Source organism: Corvus cornix, chromosome 5, assembly GCF_000738735.6.
Source record: "Corvus cornix cornix isolate S_Up_H32 chromosome 5, ASM73873v5, whole genome shotgun sequence".
NCBI classification, from domain to species: Eukaryota; Metazoa; Chordata; class Aves; order Passeriformes; family Corvidae; genus Corvus; species Corvus cornix.
In genome coordinates, this window is record NC_046335.1 from 51201436 (window position 1) to 51209658 (window position 8223).

Below are 8223 nucleotides of genomic sequence, written 5' to 3' on the forward strand. Positions count from 1 at the left end.
ACAGTTTCAAAGCTCACTCAGCCTGAGGGAAGGTACATTGGATACTTAACTAGATTTAAGTATCTTGAAATCATTCTCAGATATCTATTTCAGTTACTGCAAACACTTAGTTTAGAGTATAAATTAGAGTGCTAATGAAGAAAGATTTTGGCCCTGAGCCTCCAGCCTATGCAGATCATGAGACAAGGACAAGCTAAATGCCCAGAGGAACAAGAGGCAAGTTGTCCTCCCCACTTCTGCAGCCAGGAAGGAAATCCAGGGTAAAGCTTGGGCAGCCTCCTGTAACACACACTAAACAGCTTGCTGTCCCTTAGCCTCTGTTGGCAAAGGCTCCTGTGGAACAGCAGTGACAACAGAAGTTTGAAGAGCTCCTGGGAGGCTGTGCACAGGGAAAGGAGAGCCTGTGGGATGTTACTGCAATGCTGTACCTCCAAACAATACTGAACAAAAGGTTCTGAGCTGCCCTGAGAGCCAAGCAGCCACTACCCTCAGGAGCATGGCCAAGCAGCCTTGCCTCTCCTGCGAAGAGGGGCTGGCTTCACAGAGCTTAACTGCAGAGCCAGCAGGTAATGTTTCACTGTCATCATCTAGCTCCACACACAGCCCTGTTTTCAGCTTCAAAATCCCCACCACAGAGTCAAATCCCCAGAAGCAGCCATACTTACACAACCTCCACGTTCACAGAGATAAACCATGGCCTTTCTCTCATACGTTGGAGCTGCCACTTTCTCTTCCTGTCTCAAGGTGCTCTCCACGGTGGTGGTCAGTCAGTGACATACACTAATTTCCCATTTGTCAAGCACCATTTAAAGCCTGTGCTCCACAAGTTGCTGAATTCAGACACCAGCTTCTGTGTAAAAGGCACAAAGAAAATGTACTCCCCTTAACTTCCACTCTCAAATACTTTCCAAGCTTAGTGGTGTAAATATAACCCACCTGTGCAAGCTGGTGAACAGGCACAGGTTGTGCTTGTCAGCACCAAAAAGCAGTGGAAGGGGAGCAACAAATAAACAGCTGTGACAGAGGAAAGCTGTCCTGCTCGCAATCAAGTCAATGGCAAAACTCCCAACAAGAAGCAGTGTTGCACCCCGCATTGGCAGCCAAGAGCTCAGTGTAACAATCTTGCTTTTCCTGTGTCTTCCTGTGCAGCTTTCTAAAGGAAAGACATTCCCAGTGTGTTCCTTTCATGGCGTATCCCTTATCTTCTGCCTGGAAACACAAGAAAACTCATTGTGCCCAGACCCTGCGCTGTAAGGCTGATCGTGTTTCAGTACAACTGATAAATAAAGAAAAGCCTTACATGGCAGTCTTCATTCAAGACACTTAAATCTGCAGCTTCAAATCCGCTTTATGCGCTTTCAGTCACGTCAAAGCAAAACGCTTTCCCCTAGAAAAAAAAAAGGATGGTAGGAAAAGCCACTGGGTTCTCCTGGCCCATTTAACAAATGAAACACTTACTTTCTGTTTGGTGTAAAGTGACAGCTGGCTTATTAGAACTGACACTGATCCTCCCGAGAGGATTTCAGGGAGCGAGTCATACAGGTGAAGGTCAACACAGCAAAGGAGTTAGATGAAGAGAGGAAGGAAGCCACTTCCTCCTAAGGACAGAAATTAGCTAACAGAAAAGCTATTACTAAAGTGGCCCTCGCACGTTGGAAATACACTACTTGTAATATGTTCTGTTCCCAAGAAATACTTCCAAGACACTTTTTGAATGCAAGTTTTTATGCCTCGTCACCAGCTCGGTGTGCTGCAGTGAGGACCCCAGTGCAGTTTCCACCTGCAGTAAGGGCTCTGTGAGCACAGCTTGCGCCCTGTCACTGTCTGACTGACGCAGTATCAAAGGCAACACATGAAATATTCCTATTTATTAATCATACATCACTTCTGACATATGTGACAAGGATCATTAACATGGGACAACATGTTTTAGAGTGGATGAGACAACAGACACAGCCATACTGCCTGAGTGAGTTTTAACCAGGCACACACAGGCAGCTGCAGATCTTCATGAGTGCTCTGGCTCCCTTAGCAGACCTTCAGCAGGCCAGAGGAATAAAGACTTTAACCAAGGGATGATCAGTTTTTGCCAAGGTTTGTTCAGTACTCCTGCTTTTGCCTCTCCGGGTCTAGCCCTGGAAATGACCTCCCTGCAGCACTGGGACCTTGGCAGCTGCTGCCTGGAGAAGCAAGATTGCATCCTCACAAGGGGAGACACAAAGCTGGTGAGAGAGGGTGTATCTGGTGCATAGCTGTGGAAAGAAATGGGGGTTTAAACCCTGGCCAGAGTCAGAATTCCTGCCTCAGACAAGGTGCACTGTCTTCCTGTGGCAAATCCCTAATGGGAGATAGAGCCCATGCTGCCCAGATGATCTGATTTTTATTCCTTTTCATGTTTTCTCAGCTGAAATTACAGCAGTGAAACATTTTAACTAGCCCTGCTCCTCTGCACTGAGCAGGGCAGCATATCTCTGTCCCAGCTAACACACAAAGTCAAATCAAGGATTTGGGTGCTGCTCCCCATGGACCTGAGCTGGACAGCCTGACAGCCTGGCATGGGCAAGGCAGGATGGCTGTCAGCCACCAGGGACTGTGCTCCAGCTCAAAGCCAGGGCTGACTTTTTTTGAGAATTCTTGAACTAGGCCAATACCAAATTACTTTTTTGTGAGCCATTCCTTGGGAGCCCTCACAGCCAGTGGGTTTGTTACACCTTTCACAGTTTGAGAGCAAGAGAACAGCAGAAAGTGCTAAGTCCACCCTCAATCAGCACCGCCCCCTCTGGAAAACTCTTACTCTGAATATTTCAGTTCACGTCCAGCACTGGTTTTAACTCCTTCCTAACCAAGAATACAAAAAGCATCAGAGTGAGCAGTTTCTGGCTCTCAGAGACCCATCACCATTTTAGTTTACCCTAAGAATTCTAGAAGTCAGTGACTTCGGATTTGCAAATCAAGGTCACTAAATTAATCTGACAGGTACCAGCATCTCCAGTTTTAATCTCATCCCTCTCCAGGCATGCTTGTATGATACAAGTTCACAGATTTTATTATTATTTCATGTAGATATGACTTACTTAAAATTATGAGGGCTTTTCCTGACCAAGGACAAATTTATGTGACTCTACTAACTACACTGGCACTCTGCCAGGGTGCAGAGTCTGGCGATGTGAGCATTTAAAAACAGCATCATTTCTCTAGAAGTAGCTTTTCCCTGGTCTCTGTTAGATCTGGGGGGGAAAAAAAATCTCAGTAACTCTGAATTATTGCAATTTTGATAAGCTGTAATTCTGGTATCAGAAATTATCATGTGCAGCTCCACATGAAAGAGCTCACAACCACCAAAACAAGATTTTTGTCACTTGAGCTAACTGAGGATGAAGGTGTAAAAATAATAATGTTTGAGAAGTAAATTTGATTCCACAGGTTTTTTCTGTATGACAGGAGAGGTAGGCAGGTTTAAATTCACAAAATGTTCTAAATTTCCTAGGTGACTTAGAGTGACACAGAGCAGGTGTCTTATCCCAATATGTCTCAATTTTCCCAGAAAAATATGAGTCAGAAATCCACCTTTCCAATTCTCAGTCCTCATGAGAGCAACTGGATTCCAAGGGTACACTCAGAAATATGCAAAGAAAGGCAGGATCTGAGAAAAGTTTGGCTTAGCCCTAAATTTTTGCAGAGTCCCAGAGATCTGCTCCAGTTTCAATCAATAGTTTCAATTCTGATGCTCTGGATTATATCCTGATCTTAAGCACATCTCCATGGAAGACCCCAAGGAGTAGTTATAGATAATCAAATACATTCCTTAGCTCTACACAGTTTCTGTGAAATAGCACTTGCATACTATTCACAGCTAATATAGAGCGCCCACTCAATTGAATATCGGAGGTAGAAATAAACTAATAGCTAGCTCTAATCTCTTTTAAAGGTCACAAGCCTGCTAAAATGTTTTCAAGCATGAGCCTATCCAAAAGCTGTGGATCTCTTTCCTTCTGCTGGGATCACAGCATGACGTGCTTTCTCTCCCTGCGGAGCTTCACCTGCAGAAGTTCAGGCCTTTCTAGGGCTTTGTCTTTGGAATCTGAGGTCTGCAGAATGAATGTCTTTCACCAGACCATCTGCTCCCTGCTACCTCCCACCCCATGGACCTCTGCAGATGGAGGGTTGGAGTCCAGGAAGCACAGGGGCCATGGCAGGGAAAGAACTGAGCTGCTGTAACTAAGCGCAATCCATTTACAAGTCCAATTAGAAAAGTTATGGTTAATCCCCCCTCCTGGGAGGCAGGCAGGCAGGCAGAAGCAAAGAAGAAATCTTGTTTAAGAGATAAGAACAACCGTATCTAATCCCAGCTGAAGTTCTTCCCTTTGTGCTTAGCTGAAGTTACTCCACTGGGTCCTCTGTGTGGCTCTCCCAAACTAATCCAGCCTTCATCTCATGACCTGTGTTACCCAAAGAGACTCTTCCAGTAATCCAGTGCACAGGTACATCCTCTGAATTTCCTTTTGGACAGCACTGTTGCCCCTGACAGTCTCAGAGACCCCTACAAAGGGCTAAGACACCCCCTACACCCTGAAACATTTCCATATGGGCCAGTGCCATGGGTTTTATGGCCCATTAAGACCAGGTAGCTACCTGGGGAGATGACTGAAGAATGAAGAATGGAGTTAATTGGGCCAGGTACACAGGAGGCAAAAGAAAGTTGGCAGGCGGTCGCTTGCTCCACTCTAGCTGATTATCCTGGTAGTAAACCTTGCACTCTGAGACCACATTTGCTTTCCAGGCCCAGGAAAGTATGTGCTTCCTCCTGTGTTCATTAAGTTGGTATGAGGACTGGTACGCAATTCCTGCAGGAAAAATAAAGAACTTTCTATGGCTGTGCCATCCTGTGTGTGCCTTTCCAGCAACTTGCTTCAAGCCAATTTTGTTTCCTCTTTGATCACCAGAACTTTCTGCCAGAAATGACACATTAAGTATTTGGCATTCGAGAAAATAAATAAGAAAGGTCAATGGGTAAAAAACATGTCCACACACAGAATGACAGTCCTGAAGAAACTAGGAGCAATGTCAGTGCCCTCTGGAAAAAAATCACGCAGGCCAAAGGATGACTGCCAAAAAATACTAATTTCTTTTATTAGACAGTGCATGTCTTAACCCCATTTTCCTTAATGCTTTAATAGACATTTTACCTCATATGACACTGATGAAAAGTTAAAGCCACCTCCAAGAGTACAAGGGTGTACAAAAGAAGAAAAGAAACACTTTTCCATCTTTACCAAAGGGGAGGAAACAAACCTTTGTTTGTTACAGGTAGTAAAATGCTAAAAACGCATAATCTGTTTTTCAGTCTTCCAAGTATCCTCCCTACATACAGCCAGGTAGACCTACCAAACCCATTAAATATTTCATTTTTGTCTCTTTCTACACATGCAGCACAATTTCAACATCCAACAAAGTATACATTTTTCCTGGTGAGATTTTCAAGAAACAAATTAAAATCAAACTGTCCAAGGACTGGAATCCTGCAACATAAAACTGCAAACATTTTTGAGGTAAATATTATATTCTTGTGTCAGTCAGCTCCAGGGAGATTCATCATACATATTTACCCACAGGGACAGATTTTTGGAATAGCAAACCCCAGATATGTGGGGTTTTACACAATATTATGAAAATTAAGTTAGATTTTATGTTATTCTTGTATCTCTCAGCCTTGACTTTAAACCACATGCTCCATTTAGTTAAAGAAAGAAGGGAGAGAAAAAGCAGAGAACAAAGAGGTTTCCATGAAAATGGCCCTGTTTTAGGAGGAACCTGGTACATCTCTCTTTACACTGCCAACACACTTCCCCACCCTATCTGGACATAAACCACTTTAAACAAAAGCCATACATATACCATTACAGCTTTTTTTTTTTAGTCTGCCTGTAGAAACTGCCACATGTGCAACTGAGAAAAAGTACCTAACCCAGTAATAACTTTTCCTTTCCAAGAGGAAATACTTGCCACAGCGTATGCAAGGTTTATAAATACAGAAAAAAGTTCCTAAAGGCTGAGCTATGTTCACTTTCCACAGGCATCAGATAAGACCATTCACACAAAATGAAGCTATCATTCCAAATAAAGTAGCAACACAAAAATGTACACTGAGATACAGAAACACAAGCCCTGAACAGCAGAAGAAATCATTCAAAAAAGCCGTGTTATCACACACACATTCACCTCCTCTCTTATATTCAAAGCATATGAAAGTTCCAGCCTAAAATGCACTGACAGAAAAAGTTGCTCAACTGCCTAAACTTCACATTTAACACACTCACTGCCTTTACTAAGTGCCTCTATGGGTTTAATCTCACAGACACCTCAGAGGACTATGGACAAATATTATCACCCAATAGCAATTACCATTTCTCCTCATTTTCTTGTTGTATATACCAACAAATATCCTTTCTCTGCTTTTCCAACTGAAGCAGCCAATTACCTGCTGTGCTTGGTAAGCTCCCATCCACATTCCCCAGGAAAAGGATAACGTGCCGTGCAGCACAGTGAGGAGAGCTCGCTCAGATGCAAAATAATTCCCAACTTACCCAAGTAAAGTCTCTCCACTGCATTCGCAGGCTGAGTTCTGTGTTAACTGTATTTATTCACCACTGAAAGACTACACTTTACAGTTATAACCCTGACAAATACTGAGCATTTAAATAATTCTGCTTTTTCTTATCTGCACAAAGGGGTTTTATTCCTCTACCACAGCTGTACACAAAAGAATAGAGTGCCATTTCAAACCAAAACTCTCTGAAGTTACTACTTACCAGCTTGTGATTATATATTCAGTAAGCCCGAAGAGCTGAAAAGATTTTGTTGCAGGAGACAAAAGTTACAAAAAAGCAGGCAGAGTTAACAAAAATGAAGGGAAACTAGCATAAATCCTCTCTTCATTCATCTACTTAAATGTTCCTGAAGAATAGAAAGGACCTTAAAGAAAGTTCTCTCAGCAAAGACTACATCCTCTTGTCAGTCAAACCCTGCATAGTTTCAGCTAGGCATCCGTCCAAAAAGACATGGAATTATTCTATTTTTGTCTCCCAATGCAAGTGGAAACATTTTTACAGATTTGTGGTGAGGATTTCAATTTTTGTAGTGGTCAGCTAGTAGAGGAATGTAATTAAAGACCCTGATAAATGTAAGATAGTCCAGAAAGGAGGAACTGGATAAATTTGGAGATAAATAGCAATTCCATTACAATACAGTCTGATATAAAAGCTCATTAAAAACTTTCAATGAGGTTAAAAATCCAGATGTGTTTTACTGGAAGAAAGTTGTAAAAACCTTTTCTTTTAAAAGAAGATTGTTGTCAGTACTGAGACACTAAGACAGTTTCAACAGACATAGGCTGATATTTTTTAATCAAATAATTTTAGTAAAGAAATTTAATGATATAATGCAGAGCACTAAAAATTTGGTTTACCACCCATGTTATGTCTGGTATGTTACTGGTTTTACACAACACAGGTGTTTCCTGAGAAGTACTTCACATTTTGCCTATTGCTGTCTTACAAAATAAACCTTCTAAACTTCTGGCTTTGTAAAGTAGGAAAATATTTTGGAAATTATGTTTGGCTTCTATTGCATTTAATTTTTACTCTTCTTCTATCAGTAAGAAAGTATGGCCATTTCCCATGTACATTCAGTCTGGAAGCTGACTCTGAAACTCAGTGTACATCATGACTGATCCATGGAGCTCTTCAGATCTGAACTTTCCTCACAAGGGAAGCTTTTAGTTCAATTCCCCAAAACTCTGTCATCATCGAGGAGGCTGGACTTTTGTCCTTGCTGCCTTCTGCTCTCTGCTCCAACTTCCTCATCCACTGTCCCTTTCACAGGGGCTGCTATTCTGCTCTCATCCATCCTCCTCTGATGTTCTCCATCACTGCCCTTTTCCATTATGGACTGATTTTTAGTCTTCTTTGCAGGTCTGAGTCCCTGTCTCAAGGTCCTGCCCAGCCTCAGTCTTAGGGCATCTCCAGCCACAGCTGCCTGCTGGGCTACCTTACACACTGCTCCTAAAGAAATCTCCCTCCTGATTTAGTCCAAGAAGTGAGCTGGTCCTGGCTGTCATCATCCCTCAGGCTAAAGCCTTCATCCACATGCAGTAGTAAGTTGGAGGGTTGCAAGGAACAAACAATACATATTTTAACAGAGAAGAAAATAAGCCCTTGTTGTCCC

The 8223-nt window shown here is 42.6% G+C and overlaps 1 protein-coding gene across 2 annotated transcripts in view; it reads right to left on the reverse strand.

Moving 5' to 3' along the window:
• Positions 1-7023, reverse strand: part of INSC (INSC spindle orientation adaptor protein) — a 131328-nt gene extending 124305 nt beyond the window's left edge. The window contains exons 1-2 of one of the 2 annotated variants that reach the window (XM_039553374.1): positions 6810-7023; positions 666-1387 (exon numbers count right to left, since the gene is read on the reverse strand). The gene's annotated coding sequence lies outside the window, so the exon portion shown is untranslated. The remainder of the gene's footprint in view (positions 1-665; positions 1388-6809) is intronic. The other variant, XM_019282226.3, reaches the window with a different exon arrangement.
• Positions 7024-8223: the final 1200 nt, after the last annotated feature.